This window comes from Mytilus galloprovincialis, chromosome 12, assembly GCF_965363235.1.
Source record: "Mytilus galloprovincialis chromosome 12, xbMytGall1.hap1.1, whole genome shotgun sequence".
Lineage (NCBI taxonomy): Eukaryota > Metazoa > Mollusca > Bivalvia > Mytilida > Mytilidae > Mytilus > Mytilus galloprovincialis.
In genome coordinates, this window is record NC_134849.1 from 23,185,336 (window position 1) to 23,203,016 (window position 17,681).

Below are 17,681 nucleotides of genomic sequence, written 5' to 3' on the forward strand. Positions count from 1 at the left end.
TTAAACATTCTTTTATGTCACCTTGACGGAGGTTGGGTGACATATTGTTATTGTTCAATCCTTTTAAGGAACCTTCAACGGAGTTGGGGTGACATACTGTTATTTTACGGTTCTCTTTTTTCTTATTATGGCACCCTGACGTAGGTCGAGTGACGTTTGTTATTATGGCACCCTCAACGGAGTTGGGGTGACATATTGTTATTCTACGTTTCTTTTTTTTTATATCTATGTCACCCTGGCGGAGGTCGGTTGACAGGGTGGAGGTCGGGTGACATACTGTTATTTTCCCATTCTTTTTATGGCACCCTCAATGGAGTTGGGGTGACATATTGTTATTGTTCGTTTCTTTTTGTCTTATTATTATTATGTCACCCGATCGACAATGTCGGGTGACATATTGCTTTTCCTCTGTTTCTTTTTTTATGGCACCCTCAACGGAGTTGGGGTGACGTATTGTTATTCTACGTTTCTTTTTATGGCACCCTCAACGGAGTTGGGGTGACATATTGTTATTCTACGTTTCTTTTTTTTCTTATTTTTCTTTTTCTTCTTCCACACATTTTGTCCGTCGTGTTTCTCGGAATCCAATGGACCAATGTTGATGGAACTTTACTATAAGGAGGACCCCCATGTAAAGTTGTGCACCTTGGTATGGAATGGTAAAAGATGGCCGCCGTTTCAATGGAAACAGCATAAATGCGAAAAAATCAAAGTGTTCTAAACTGGAAGAAACTCCACAGGAAAGTTGACTGGCATGTGCTGATTTCCAGTTTGACTTTGGAATTTTCAAAATGGCTGCCGTTACCATGGAAACAGCTTAAATATAAAAAATTCTAACTCTTTCGTCCAACTGGATGAAACTTTATGAAAATGTTTTCCAGTATGCCAAGATGTCAAGACAATATTTGGAAAGTTCAAAATGGCCGCCGTTGTCATGGAAACTGGGGCCAAGTTTTGCATTGACCCTATGGAAAAATGCATACAATCAGCATTTTCTCAGAGAGTATTGCACCAAAGTAAATGAAACTGTATTGATATATAACATGACATGTGGCAATGAGATTTACGCTTTTAGAATTTTGGAATTATCTACTGTAACCATGGTTGCAGCACAAATGTTCAAAATTTCCAAAAAAAATAAAGTGCTGCAAACTGGATGAAACTTAACAGGAATAATGACTGACATGTGCGGAGTTGCATTTTGAAGTTGGAATTTTCAAAATGGCCGCCGTAACCATGGAAACAGCAAAAATATAAAAAAATTCAAAATGCTTCAAACTTAATGAAACTTTGCAAAAATGTTACTAGACATCTGTAAATGCATTCTTTGACTTTGGAATTTTCAAAATGACTGCTGCTCACCTGGCAATGAGGGGAAGGGTGCCATCCGTTATTGCTAGCAATTACAAATCTAGTTTTTTCTTATTATTAGGTCTTTCCACTTTTCTGTGGAAAGACCTATTGTTTTTCTTCTGATTATTAGTTCTTTCCACTTTTCTGTGGAAAGACCTATTGTTTTTCTTCTGATTATTTTTTTTTTTTTTCTTCCGCCTAATTTTGTTCTTGCGATAAACATTTGTTTTTCAATATGTCGCTTAGATATTTGGTATATGATATCGAACAGTTTATGCGCTTTTGAAATTTACCCTGCGTAAACGAATACTTTTCTTTGTAGGAGTTATCTCCCCAAACACTGTTTTCCTTGTTAGCGCATCTCCTTCGCAACCGTTAAAGATTATGACAAATTTATTTTACAAAATTGCTCGTTATATCCTTGGCATGATTTGTCCTGTTTTGACCGAAGCGATATGACCGCTCCATATGAGAGTTATTTCCCCTTATGCATCTGATATAAGTGATATGAATTTCTATCTTATAAATCATAAGTGATAGAGACCTAGGATCTCTTGATTTGAGGTCCTTGTCCCAAAAAATAAAAATTAGGTCAAGGTCAAAGGTCAAGGTCATATTCTAATATTTGAATTTGGCTTATTTTGACTTATATCCAAAGACTGTATAAGATATCAACAAATTATTTTTACTAAATTGTTAGTTGCGACATGTCGTAAGATGTAAATTTTGATTGCAAGCGTACGTTGAATGTAAAAGGGAGTTTTCTCCCCTCTTGTATTTAAAAATACGCGTTTGGTGATATAACTCATTAACTAAATATAATTAAGACCTATGGTCTTTTGATTTGAGGTCCTTGGTTTATGACCTTGAAATTGATCTCAAGGTCATAGCTTAATTTGGCGTTCTAGATTTTGACCTTTGCTTTTATTCTATATGTATACATGATAAAGATATACAACTTTTAGAAAAAGGTATCAAACCATTTAACCTTGAAAAAAACAACCGGAAGTGACCTTTTGTAAACCGGAAGTAGCTATTTTTTTGTACTTTATTAATATAAAAGTATATAGAACCAGATATTTTTGGAATTAGTGTCAAGTAAATATTCAAATATAATCGGAAGTAACATTTTTCAAACCGGAAGTAACAAATTATCTCCCTTATTTAAAAAAAATGTATGGAAACAATATATTTTTGGAATCAGCTTACTAGGAGCTATCATTTGACGATTGAAATGACATTTTAAATTTAGTTTCACAACTTTTCATATCAAAATACATTGTTTTGATGGAAAGACCTTCAATTGTTCTCTGAACAATTGGTCTTTAATTTTTTTTTTTTTCTTCCGCCTAATTTTGTTCTTGCGATAAACATTTGTTTCGCAATATGTCGCTTAGATATTTTGTATATGATATAGAACAGTTTATGCGCTTTTGAAATTTACCCTGTGTAAACGAATACTTTTCTTTGTAGGAGTTATCTCCCCAAACACTGTTTTCCTTGTTAGCGCATCTCCTTCGCAACCGTAAAAGATTATGACAAATTTATTTTACGAAATTGCTCGTTATATCCTTCGCATGATTTGTCCTATTTTGACCGAGGGATATGACCGCTCCATATGAGAGTTATTTCCCATTATGCATCTGATATAAGTGATATGAATTTCTATCTTATAAATCATAAGTGATAGAGACCTAGGATCTTTTGATTTGAGGTCCTTGGTCCCAAAAAATGAAAATTAGGTCAAGGTCAAAGGTCAAGGTCATATTCTGATATTTAAATTTGGCTTATTTTCACTTATATCCAAAGACTGTATAAGATATCAACAAATTATTTTTACTAAATTGTTAGTTGCGACATGTCGTAAGATGTAAATTTTGATTGCAAGCGTACGTTGAATGTAAAAGGGAGTTTTCTCCCCTCTTGTATGTAAAAATACGCGTTTGGTGATATAACTCATTAACTAAATATAATTAAGACCTATGGTCTTTTGATTTGAGGTCCTTGGTTTATGACCTTGAAATTGATCTCAAGGTCATAGCTTAATTTGACGTTCTAGATTTTGACCTTTGATTTTATTCTATATGTATACATGATAAATATATACAACTTTTAGAAAAAGGTATCAAACCATTTAACCTTGAAAAAAAACAACCGGAATTGATCTTTTGTAAACCGGAAGTAGCTATTTTTTTGTACTTTATTAATATAAAAGTATATAGAACCAGATATTTTTGGAATCAGTGTCAAGTAAATATTCAAATATAATCGGAAGTAACATTTTTCAAACCGGAAGTAACAAATTATCTCCCTTATTTAAAAAAAAATGTATGGAAACAATATATTTTTGGAATCAGTTTACTAGGAGCTATCATTTGACGATTGAAATGACATTTTAAACTTAGTTTCACAACTTTTCATATCAAAATACATTGTTTTGATGGAAAGACCTTCAATTTTCTTCCACACATTTTGTCCAGGAGTTTTATGGAAATCCATTGCACCAAAGTTGATGGAACTCTTTTATATTAAGGACCCTTAGGTGAAGAGTTGCAAGCTCCATGGAATGGTTCAAGATGGCTGCCGTTTCCATGGAAACTGCAAAAATGTGAAAAATTTTCAAAATTCAAAATTCTTCATTATAAGACCCAAGTGAATGAAACTTTGTGGAAGTGTTACCTGATATACCTAGATGTGCATGCAATATCAAGAGGTTCCAAAATGGCCGCCATTGTCATGGAAACAGGGCGAAAGTTTAACATTGACACTATGGGAAAACACATAAAAACTACATTTTCTTGAAGAATATAGCATCAATCCCAATGAAACTTTATAGATATGTAACATGGCATGTTCCAATGTTGGACCTGTCTTTGGAATTTTGGAAATGGTAACTGTTACCATGGAAACAGCAAAAATTTCAAAAATTTCAAAATGCTCCAAACGAGATGAAATTTTACAACAATGTTAAGAAACATGTGTAAAAGCGCTCTTTGACTTTGGATTTTTCAAAATGGCTGCCGCTCACCTGGCAATTGGGGAAGGGTGCCATCCGTTATTGCTAGCAATTACAAATCTAGTTATGTCACCCGATCGACAATGTCGGGTGACATATTGCTTTTCTTATGTTTCTTTGTTATTATTATTATTCTTCCACCTTTTTTTGTCCGACAGATTTTTTGGAGTAAAATGGAACCAATCTTAATGATAATTCACTATAAGGAGGAACACAAAATTTCGGGTTGCAGTAGGGTCTAAGACCATAAAAAATTGTGCCGTTTCCATGGAAACGGAACAATTTTGAAAAATTCCAGTTTTTGGTTTTGTGAATAATTTAGAGATGCTTAAACTCAGAATCATCATATTTTATCACAATGTAGGTGCCAGCCATATATTGGTTTTGGATGATATTGGCAATCATTGGAACCACTATGTTGCCATGGAAACTACCCCAAAAATTTCAAAAATTTCAAAATGCTCCAAATTTTTTGAAACTTCATAGTAACGATGAGCAACTTTGGTAGATGCCTAATTTGGCGTTGGAATTTCCAAAATGTCTGCCGTTACCATGGAAACAGTGCATAAGTGTCAAAATGCTCTAAAAACCTCAGGGTTTGGTAAATAATTTTGGTATGCTAGAACTTGAAATCATCAAATTTTTACACAATATAGTTGTCCACTATATACAGCTTTTGAATGATTTTGACAATCATTGGAACTCTTCTGTTACCATGGATACAGGACCAAATATTTCAAAAATTTCAAAATGCTCCTAAATTGATCAAACTTAATATGATTGTTGACTGGCAAGTCTGGATGATACTTTTGACTTTGGAATTTCCAAAATGGCCACCGTTGCCATGGAAACTGCAAAAAAGTCAAAAATTCTCTAAATGCTTTGAACTTAATGAAACTTGATATTTTTGTTAACTGGCAAGTAAAGATGAGACTTTTGACTTCAAAATTTTCAAAATGGCTGCCGTTGCCATGGAAACATTAGAATTGTGAAATTTTTTAGAATGCTCTCAATGTACTGAAAATTTACACAAAGATGTATTGCCATGCATATATGTGCATTCACTGTTAAACAATTTTGAAATGGCTGCCGCTTAGTGGCAATTGGGGGAAGGGTGACATCCGCTATTGCTTGCAATGGCAATTCTAGTTTATTATTATTATTCTTCCGCCTAATTTTGTCCGGCAGTTTTTTCGGAGCCAATGGAACCAATCTTAATAATAGTTGTCTATAATAAGGAACACAAAATTTCGGGTTGCAGTAGGTCTTAAGACCATAAAAAATTGCTGCCGTTACCATGGAAACGGAACCATTGTGAAAAATTCCAGTTTTTGGTTTAAATGAATTATTTAGAGTTGCTTTAACTTAGAATCATTATATTTTGATACAATGTAAGTGCCGGGCATATACTGGTTTTGGATGATTTTGGCAATCATTGGAACTATCATGTTGCCATGGAAACTACACCAAAAATTTCCAAAATATCAAAATGCTCCAAATTTAATAAAACTCCACAGGAACGATGAGCAACATTGGCAGATGTGCAATTTGGCGTTGGAATTTCCAAAATGTCTGCCGTTACCATGGAAACAAGTCAAAAATGGTCAAAATGCTCCATAAACCATACAGTGGCATTTACTTTCTTAAAATGGTAGGTCAAATCCATTAAAACTTTGATGGTATGTTCCCTCCCATGTACCAATGGGGTATCTGCCATTAGAAATTTTGAATGGTATCTGTTACCATAGAAACCAGCCAAAATGTCAAAAATTTCAAAAATTTCAAAATACTCCAAAATTGATGAAACTTAATATATTTGTTGAATGTTAAGTCTGCATGAGACTTTTGAAAATGGAATTTTCAAAATGGCCACCGTTGCCATGGAAACTGCAGAAATGTCAAATATTTTCAAAATGCTTCAAACTTAATGAAACTTAATATTATTGTTAACTGGCATGTAAAGATGAGACTTTTGACTTCTGAATTTTCAAAATGGCTGCCGTTGCCATGGAAACAGAAGAAATGTGAAACTTTTAACAATGCTCAAAATGTACTGAAAATTTACAGAGAGATGAATTGCCATGCATATATGTGCATTCACTGTCTACATGCTTTTTAAATGCCTGCAATGGGGGGAAGGGTGATATCCGCTATTGCTTGCAATGGCAAATCTAGTTATATTTATTCTTCCACACTTTTTTGTCCATACTATTTCTCAGAATTGGCTTGAACAATATTGATGGAACTATACCATAATGTAGACCACCACATTAAATAGTGCATTGGAGTATGGCACCATCAAGATGGCTGCCGTTGCCATGGAAACGAAACAAATGTGAAAAAATCCAGTTTTTTGTTTTCTCGAACTGTTTGGATAGACTTGAACTTAGAAACATTATATTTTAATACAATGTAGGTGCCCACTATATACAGGTATTGGATGATTTTGACACTCATTGGAACTACTATGTTGCCATGGAAACAACACCAAAAATTTCAAAAATATCAAAATGCTCAAAACTTAATGAAACTTTAGTCACGATGAGCAACATTGGAAGATGTGGAATTTGGCGTTGGAATTTTCAAAATATCTGTTGTTACCATGGAAACAATGCAAAAAATGAATACCTAAAAAAATCGAATATTAATTTTGATAGTACATTGCAATGTTAAGGCTCCCGTACAAACGTTCATTGTTATGAATCTGTATTAAAGGTATATAAAACATGTATAACCAATGTACCCGAGGAATGCTGATCAACTTTTTGTGCAGGATTTATGTTCCATGGGAATAGATATATTTGGGTAAAAATACTGATAGCAAACTCAGATCTAAATTTCTTGTAAGATATTTAAACGGTACTGACTGCATACGTATCTCACATTACCAATTTTTTTTGTAGAGGTTTATCCTTCAACAGAATTTCTAGTATAGATGCTGATTTTTTTTCTGTTCTTCGGACTGTGAAAATGTTGTAAGTATTTTATCACAACATGCAGATGGAATAGATATATTTAAAATGCTAATCTTTTCGATTGACAAATGTAGATTGAAGAGAAATTTATCATTCTACATAGTTCCAATTATACGTCCGTGCTAGGGGTACGTTTTAATACGCATTTTTTTTCATTATGTTACAGATGAATAACTAGCTGATTAATTTACTTGCTAGATATACGTGTTGTGTCAGATAAAGTTATCGCCGTTAAACATGTTAAACCCCGCTATTTTTTACATGTGCTTGTTTAAAGTCATGATCCTGTAATTCAGCCATTTGTTGCTGTATATCATATTTTATTTTTCGTTCATTGATATAAACCTTTTTTTACACAATCAAATAACTTAATATTTTCATTTCATATATATAAGATGATTCTCAGCTTAGCGAAAAACGTATTGCTAGACAAAAGAGAGAATGCTATAATAATTATTAAGTCTTTCCACTTTTCTGTGGAAAGACTTATTGTTTTTGTTCTGATTATTATTATCATTAAGTCTTTCCACTTTTCTGTGGAAAGACTTATTGTTTTTGTTCTCATTATTAGCTCTGTCCACTTTTCTGTGGAAAGACCTATTGTACAATGTTGTATTTGTTCTGATTATTATTAGGTCTTTCCACTTTTCTGTGGAAAGACCTATTGTATTTGTTCTGATTATTAAGTCTTTCCACTTTTCTGTGGAAAGACTTATTGTTTTTGTTCTGATTATAATTATAAGGTCTTTCCACTTTTCTGTGGAAAGACCTATTGTTTTTCTTCTGATTATTTTTTTTTCTTCCGCCTAATTTTGTTCTTGCGATAAATATTTGTTTCGCAATATGTCGCTTAGATATTTGGTATATGATATCGAACAGTTTATGCGCCTTTGAAATTTACCCTGTGTAACCAAATAAATTTCTTTGTAGGAGTTATCCCCCCAAACACTGTTTTCCTTGTGTCCACATCTCCCCCGTAACCGTAAAAGAAAGCGACAAATTTATTTTATAAAATTGCTCTTTATATCGTTCGCATGATTTGTTCCATTTTGACCAAAGCGATATGAACCCTCCATATGAGAGTTATTTCCCCTTATGCATTGATATAAGTGAAATGAATTTCTATTTTGTAAACAATAAGTGAAAGACACCTAGGATCTTTTAATTTGAGATCCTTTGCTAAAAAAAATGAAAATAAGGTCAAGGTCAAAGGTCTAAATTTTGAATTTGGCTTATTTTTGCATTTTCTCAAATACTTTTAAAGATATATATATAAAAGAACAAGTGGAAAATGTTTGCTGTATTGTAATGAAGATATGTTACATTTGGTCTTAAACAATCCAATGGCATCTTATAGGAGTTACTGTCCCTGAAATGTTCAATTATAAGGTTAATTGATTATTTCTTCAACTTGGTTCAAAAGGTTGGGTGACATATGACCTTGAAAAATGTCAACGGGCAGTGACCTTAAGAAAACCGGAAGTAGCTATTTTTGCACTTTTTTCATGAAAAAGTACTAATAATTCATACATTTTGTTATTTGAATTTATTTACTTATCACTCAAGACTAGAACTGACTTTTGATCAATCAGAAGTTTCAAAACTATCCTGATTTTGAGGCAAAATGATATAGAAACTATATATTTTTGGAATTAGTGTGCAAGAAGCTATCATATGAGACAGGAAGAAATTTACTTCACAATAAGTAGCAAATTATCTCCCTTATTTCACTAAAAGTATATTGAAACTACTTATGTATCACATCAGTATAAAGTAACTAGCTTCTTTTCAAAATTCCTTTGATGTGGAAAGACCTTCAATTGTTCTCTGAACAATTGGTTTTTAATTATTAGGTCTTTCCACTTTTCTGTGGAAAGACCTATTGTATTTGTTCTGATTATTATTATTATTAGGTCTTTCCACTTTTCTGTGGAAAGACCTATTGTTTTTCTTCTGATTATTTTTTTTTTCTTCCGCCTAATTTTGTTCTTGCGATAAATATTTGTTTCGCAATATGTCGCTTAGATATTTGGTATATGATATCGAACAGTTTATGCGCTTTTAAAATTCACCCTGCGTAACCGAATACTTTTCTTTGCATGAGTTATCTCCCCAAACACTGTTTTCCTTGTGTCCACGACTCCTTCGCAACCGTAAAAGATTACGACAAATTTATTTTATAAAATTGCTCATTATATCCTTCGCATGATTTGTCCAATTTCGACCGAAGCAATATGAACGCTCCATATGAGAGTTATTTCCCCTTTTGTATTTGAAATTTTGAAATGTATTTTAAACTGGAACACCATAAGTGATAGACACCTAGGATCTTTTGATTTGAGGTCCTTGGTCCAAAAAAATTAAAATTAGGTCAAGGTCAAAGGTCAAGGTCATATTCTAATTTTTGAATTAGGCTTATTTCCACTCATTTCGAGAAACCGTATAAGATATCGACAAATTATTTGGACTAAATTGTTAGTTGCGACATGTCGTAACTTAATAATTTTAGTTGAAAGGGTGCAGAGACAATGAATGGGAGTGTTTGCCCCTATCATATCTAAAATTATGTGCAAAGTGATATAACTTATTAACCATACATATTAGAGACCTAGGGTCTTTTGATTTGAGATCCTCAGTTTGTGACCTTGAAATTGAGGTGAAGGTCATAGGTTAATTTGACGTTCTAGATTTTGACCTTTGCTTTAAATTCATATCTATACATCATAAAGCCATATGAACTGACATTTTAGACTGATTTTTAATATTTTAATATCAAAATAGATATTAACTGGTGGAATAATTAGTATTATTATTAAGTCTTTTCACTTTTTTGTGAAAAGACTTATTGTATTTGTTCTGATTATTAAGTTTTTTCACTTTTTTGTGAAAAGACTTATTGTATTTCTTCTGATTGTTATGATTAGGTCTTTCCACTTTTCTGTGGAAAGACCTATTGTATTTGTTCTGATTATTAGGTCTTTCCACTTTTCTGTGGAAAGACCTATTGTTTTTCTTCTGATTTTTTTTTTTTTTTTTCTTCCGCCTAATTTTGTTCTTGCGATAAACATTTGTTTCGCAATATGTCGCTTAGATATTTTGTATATGATATCGAACAGTTTATGCGCTTTTGAAATTTACCCTGCGTAAACAAATACTTTTCTTTGTAGGAGTTATCTCCCCAAACACTGTTTTCCTTGTTAGCGCATCTCCTTCGCAACCGTAAAAGATTATGACAAATTTATTTTACAAAATTGCTCGTTATATCCTTCGCATGATTTGTCCTATTTTGACCGAAGCGATATGACCGCTCCATATGAGAGTTATTTCCCCTTATGCATCTGATATAAGTGATATGAATTTCTATCTTATAAACCATAAGTGATAGAGACCTAGGATCTTTTGATTTGAGGTCCTTGGTCCCAAAAAATGAAAATTAGGTCAAGGTCAAAGGTCAAGGTCATATTTTAATATTTGAATTTGGCTTATTTTCACTTATATCCAAAGACTGTATAAGATATCAACAAATTATTTTTACTAAATTGTTAGTTGCGACATGTCGTAAAATGTAAATTTTGATTCCAAGCGTACGTTGAATGTGAAAGGGAGTTTTCTCCCCTCTTGTATTAAAAAATACGCATTTGGTGATATAACTCATTAACTAAATATAATTAAGACCTATGGTCTTTTGATTTGAGGTCCTTGGTTTATGACCTTGAAATTGATCTCAAGGTCATAGCTTAATTTGACGTTCTATATTTTGACCTTTGCTTTTATTTTAATGTATACATGATAAAGATATACAACTTTTAGAAAAAGGTATCAAGCCATTTAACCTTGAAAAAAAACAACCGGAAGTGACCTTTTGTAAACCGGAAGTAGCTATTTTTTGTACTTTATTAATATAAAAGTATATAGAACCAGATATTTTTGGAATCGGTTTCAAGTAAATATTTAAATATAATCGGAAGTAACATTTTTCAAACCGGAAGTAACAAATTATCTCCCTTATTTAAAAAAAAAATGTATGGAAACAATATATTTTTGGAATCAGCTTACTAGGAACTATCATTTGACAATTGAAATGACATTTTTTTTCTTCCGCCTAATTTTGTTCTTGCGATAAACATTTGTTTTGCAATATGTCGCTTAGATATTTGGTATATGATATCGAACAATTGATGCGCTTTTGAAAATTTACCCTGCGTAACCGAAAACTTTTCTTTGTAGGAGTAATCTCCCCAAACACTGTTTTCCTTGTGAGCGCAACTCCTTCGCAAACGTAAAATATTATGACAAATTTATTTTACAAAATTGCTCGTAATATCCTTTGCATGATTTGTCCTATTTTGACCGAAGTGATATGAATGCTCCATACGAGAGTTATTTCCCCTTATTCATTTGATATAAGTGAATTGCATTTCTAACTGGTAAACCATAATTGATAGAGACCTAGGATCTTTTGATTTGAGGTCCTTGGTCCAAAAAAATGAAAATTAGGTCAAGGTCAAAGGTAAAGGTCATATTCTAATTTTTGAATATGGCTCATTTCCACTCATTTCCAAAAAACGTTTAAGATATCGACAAATTATTTTTTCTAAATCGTTTGTTGTGAAATGTCGTAACACGTAAATTTTGATTGCAAGGGTACGTTGAATGTGAAAGCGAGTTTTCTCCCCTTTGGTATTTAAAAATACGCGTATGGTGATATAACTCATTAACTAAACATAATTAAGACCTATGGTCTTTTGATTTGAGGTTCTTGGTTAATGACCTTGAAATTGATCACAAGGTCATAGCTTAATTTGACGTTCTAGATTTTGACCTTTGCTTTTACCCCATCTGTATACATAATAAAGTCATGAGACTTTTTGACAAACGGTATCAAACCATTTAAACTTAAAAAAAACAACCGGAAGTGACCTTCTGTAAACCGGAAGTAGCTATTTATTGTACTTTATTACATAAAAGTATAAAAAACAAGATATTTTTGGAATCAGTTTCAAGTAAATAGTCAAATATTATCGGAAATAGAGTTTTTCAAACCGGAAGTATGAAATTATCTCCCTTATCTAAAAAAATATTGTTTAGAAACCATATATTTTTAGAATCAGCGTAAAATAAGCTATCATTTGACGATTGAAATGAGATTTTAAACCTATTTTTACACCTTTCATATTAAAATACATTGTTTTGGTGGAAAGACCTTCAATTGTTCTCTGAACAATTGGTTTTTAATTTTTTTTTTTTTTTTTCTTCCGCCTTATTTTGTTCTTGCGATAAACATTTGTTTCGCAATATGTCGCTTAGATATTTTGTATATGATATCGAACAGTTTATGCCCTTTTGAAATTTACCCTGCGTAAACGAATAATTTTCTTTGTAGGAGTTATCTCCCCAAACACTGTTTTCCTTGTTAGCGCATCTCCTTCGCAACCGTTAAAGATTATTACAAATTTATTTTACAAAATTGCTCGTTATATCCTTGGCATGATTTGTCCTATTTTGACCGAAGCGATATGACCGCTCCATATGAGAGTTATTTCCCCTTATGCATCTGATATAAGTGATATGAATTTCTATCTTATAAATCATAAGTGATAGAGACCTAGGATCTTTTGATTTGAGGTCCTTGGTCCCAAAAAATAAAAATTAGGTCAAGGTCAAAGGTCAAGGTCATATTCTAATATTTGAATTTGGCTTATTTTCACTTATATCCGAAGACTGTATAAGATATCAACAAATTATTTTTACTAAATTGTTAGTTGCGAAATGTCGTAACATGTAAATTTTGATTGCAAGCGTACGTTGAATGTAAAAGGGAGTTTTCTCCCCTCTTGTATTTAAAAATACGCATTTGGTGATATAACTCATCAACTAAATATAATTAAGACCTATGGTCTTTTGATTTGAGGTCCTTGGTTTATGACCTTGAAATTGATCTCAAGGTCATAGCTTAATTTGGCGTTCTAGATTTTGACCTTTGCTTTTATTCTATATGTATACATGATAAAGATATACAACTTTTAGAAAAAGGTATCAAACCATTTAACCTTGAAAAAAACAACCGGAAGTGACCTTTTGTAAACCGGAAGTAGCTATTTTTTTGTACTTTATTAATATAAAAGTATATAGAACCAGATATTTTTGGAATTAGTGTCAAGTAAATATTCAAATATAATCGGAAGTAACATTTTTCAAACCGGAAGTAACAAATTATCTCCCATATTTAAAAAAATGTATGGAAACAATATATTTTTGGAATCAGCTTACTAGGAGCTATCATTTGACGATTGAAATGACATTTTAAACTTAGTTTCACAACTTTTCATATCTAAATACATTGTTTTGATGGAAAGACCTTCAATTGTTCTCTGAACAATTGGTTTTTAATTATTATTATTATTATTATTATTAAGTCTTTTCACTTTTTTGTGAAAAGACTTATTGTATTTGTTCTGATTATTATTAGGTCTTTCCACTTTTCTGTGGAAAGACCTATTGTTTTTCTTCTGATTATTAGGTCTTTCCACTTTTCTGTGGAAAGACCTATTGTTTTTCTTCTGATTATTTTTTTTTTTTCTTCCGCCAAATTTTGTTCTTGCGATAAACATTTGTTTCGCAATATGTCGCTTAGATATTTGGTATATGATATCGAACAGTTTATGCGCTTTTGAAATTTACCCTGCGTAACCGAATACTTTTCTTTGTAGGAGTTATCTCCCCAAACACTGTTTTCCTTGTTAGCGCATCTCCTTCGCAACCGTAAAAGATTACGACAAATTTATTTTATAAAATTGCTCGTTATATCCTTCGCATGATTTGTCCAATTTCGACCGAAGCAATATGAACGCTCCATATGAGAGTTATTTCCCTTTTTGTATTTGAAATTTTGAAATGTATTTTAAACTGGAACACCATAAGTGATAGAGACCTAGGATCTTTTGATTTGAGGTCCTTGGTCCAAAAAAATGAAAATTAGGTCAAGGTCAAAGGTCAAGGTCATATTCTAATTTTTGAATTTGTCTTATTTTCATTCATTTTCATTAACCTTATAAGATATCGACAAATTATTTTTACTAAATTGTTAGTTGCGACATGTCGTAACATAATAATTTTGGTTGAAAGGGTGCGTAGACAATGAATGGGAGTTTTAGACCTATCATATCTAAAATTATGCGTTAAGTGATATAACTTATTTACCATACATATTAGAGACCTAGGGTCTTTTGATTTGAGATCCTCAGTTTGTGACCTTGAAATTGAGGTCAAGGTCAAAGGTCAAGGTCATATTCTAAATTTTTGATTTTGGCTTATTTTCACTCATTTTCATTAACCTTATAAGATATCGACAAATTATTTTTACTAAATTGTTAGTTGCAACATGTCATAACATAATTATTTTGGTTGAAAGGGTGCGTAGACAATAAATATGAGTTTTAGCCCCTATCATATCTAAAATTATGCGTAAAGTGATAAAACTTATTTACCATACAAATTAGAGACCTAGTGTCTTTTGATTTGAGATCCTCAGTTTGTGACCTTGAAATTGAGGTCAAGGTCAAAGGTCAAGGTCATATTCTAAATTTTTGGTTTTGGCTTATTTTCACTCATTTTCATTAACCTTATAAGATATCGACAAATAATTTTTACTAAATTGTTAGTTGCAACATGTCGTAACTTAATAATTTTGGTTGAAAGGGTGCGTAGTCAATAAACGTGAGTTTTAGCCCCTATCATATCTAAAATTATGCGTAAAGTCATATAACTTATTTACCATACATATTAGAGACCTAGGGTCTTTTGATTTGAGATCCTCAGTTTGTGACCTTGAAATTGAGGTCAAGGTCATAGGTAAATTTGACGTTCTAGATTATGACCTTTGCTTAAAATTCATATCTATACATCAAAAAGCCATAGGAATTGATATTTTAGACTGATTTTTAATATTTTAATATCAAAATAGATATTTACTGGTGGAAAGACCTTCAATTGTTCTCTGAACAATTGGTTTTTAATTATTTTTTTTTTTCTTCCGCCTTATTTTGTTCTTGCGATAAACATTTGTTTCGCAATATGTCGCTTTGATATTTGGTATATGATATCGAACGGTTTATGCGCTTTTGAAATTTACCCTGCGTAACCGAATACTTTTCTTTGTAGGAGTTATCTGCCCAAACACTGTTTTCCTTGTGCTCACAACTCCTTCGCAACCGTAAAAGATAACGACAAATTTATTTTACAAAATTGCTCGTTATATCCTTTGCATGATTTGTCCTATTTTGACCGAAGCAATATGACCGCTCCATATGAGAGTTATTTCCCCTTATGCATCTGATATAAGTGATATGCATTTCTATCTTATAAACCATAAGTGATAGAGACCTAGGATCTTTTGATTTGAGGTCCTTGGTCCAAAAAAATGAAAATTAGGTCAAGGTCAAAGGTCAAGGTCATGTTCTAATATTTGAATTTGGCTTATTTTCACTTATATCCAAAGACCGTATAAGATATCAACAAATTATTTTTACTAAATTGTTAGTTGGGACATGTCGTAACACATAAATTTTTATTGCAAGGGCACGTTGAACGTAAAAGGGAGTTTTCTCCCCTCTTGTATTTAAAAATACGTGTTTGGTGATATAAGTCATTAACCAAATATAATTAAGACCTATGGTCTTTTGATTTGAGGTCCTTAGTTCATGACCTTGAAATAGATCTCAAGGTCATAGCTTAATTTGACATTCTAGATTTTGACCTTTTCTTTTATTTTATATGTATACATGATAAAGCTATGAAACTTTTGGAAAAAGGTATCAAACCATTTAACCTTGAAAGAAACAACCGGAAGTGACCTTTTGTAAACCGGAATTGACTATTTTTTGTACTTTATTAATATAAAAGTATATAGAACCAGATATTTTTGGAATCAGTGTCAAGTAAATATTCAAATATAATCGTAAGTAACATTTTTCAAACCAGAAGTAACAAATTATCTCCCTTATTTAAAAAAATGTATGGAAACCAAATATTTTTGGAATCAGCGTACTAGAAGCTATCATTTGACGATTGAAATGACATTTTAAACTTACTTTCACAACTTTCATATCAAAATACATTGTTTTGATGGAAAGACCTTCAATTGTTCTCTGAACAATTGGTTTTTAATTTTTTTTTTTTTTTTTTTTTTCCGCCAAATTTTGTTCTTGCGATAAATGTTTGTTTCGCAATATGTCGCTTAGATATTTCTCATATGGTATCGTATAGTTTATGCGCTTTTACACTTCAGCCTGCTAAGGCGAACCATTTTCTTTGTAAGAGTTATCTCCCTATTCACTGTTTATCATCAGAGTGCATCTCCTTCGTAACAAAAAAAGATATCGACAAAATTCTTTTTAAAAATTGTTCGTTACATCCTCAGGAATTTTTGGCTAATTTGGATCGAAGCGATTGGAAGAAATTTTATAGGAGTTATCTACCTTTACAAAATAAATTTGTCAGTATATGTTTTCAACTCATCAACTATTAATCATATAACCCTGGAATGTTTTTATTTGAGGTCCCTACGTCCTAACTAAGAAATTGAGGTCAAGGTCAAAGGTCAAGGTCAAGTTATAAATTTTGACTTTTCCTTGTTTTGAGATTTTCAAAGGTCAAGGTCAAGTTCTCAATTGTGACTTTTGCTTGTTTTTGCATTTTCTCTGACACTTTGAAAGATACATATAAAAGAACAAGTGCAAAATGTCTGCTTTATTTTTATGAAGATTTGCTACATTATGTCTGATACAATTAAATGGCATCTTATGGGAGTTGGTGCCCCTGAATTGTCTGAATATGAGGTTATTTGATTAAAACTTCAACTAAGTTCATTATAAAGGCATTTGACCTTGTACAAAAGGTAAGGTGACAAATGACCTTGAAAAATGACAACCGGAAGTGACCTTGAGAAAACCGGAAGTAGCTTTTTTTGCATTGTTTTCATATAAAATTACTCAGAATCCATATATTTTGTCATATAGATACATAAACTGATAACTGAAGACTAAAAATGACATCCAACAAACCGGAAGTGTCCAATTATCTCCCATTCTACATACAAGAGTATATAAAAACTATATATTTTTGGAATCAGTGTGAAAGAAGCTATCATATGAGACCGGAAGTGACATTCATTTCACCGGAAGTAGCATTTTATCTCCCTTACATCACTCAAAAATATAATTAAACCATTATTTATCGAATTAGTTTGTCGTGATATGAGGTTATTTGATTAAAACTTCAACTAAGTTCATTATAAAGGCATTTGACCTTGTACAAAATGACAACCGGAAGTGACTTGA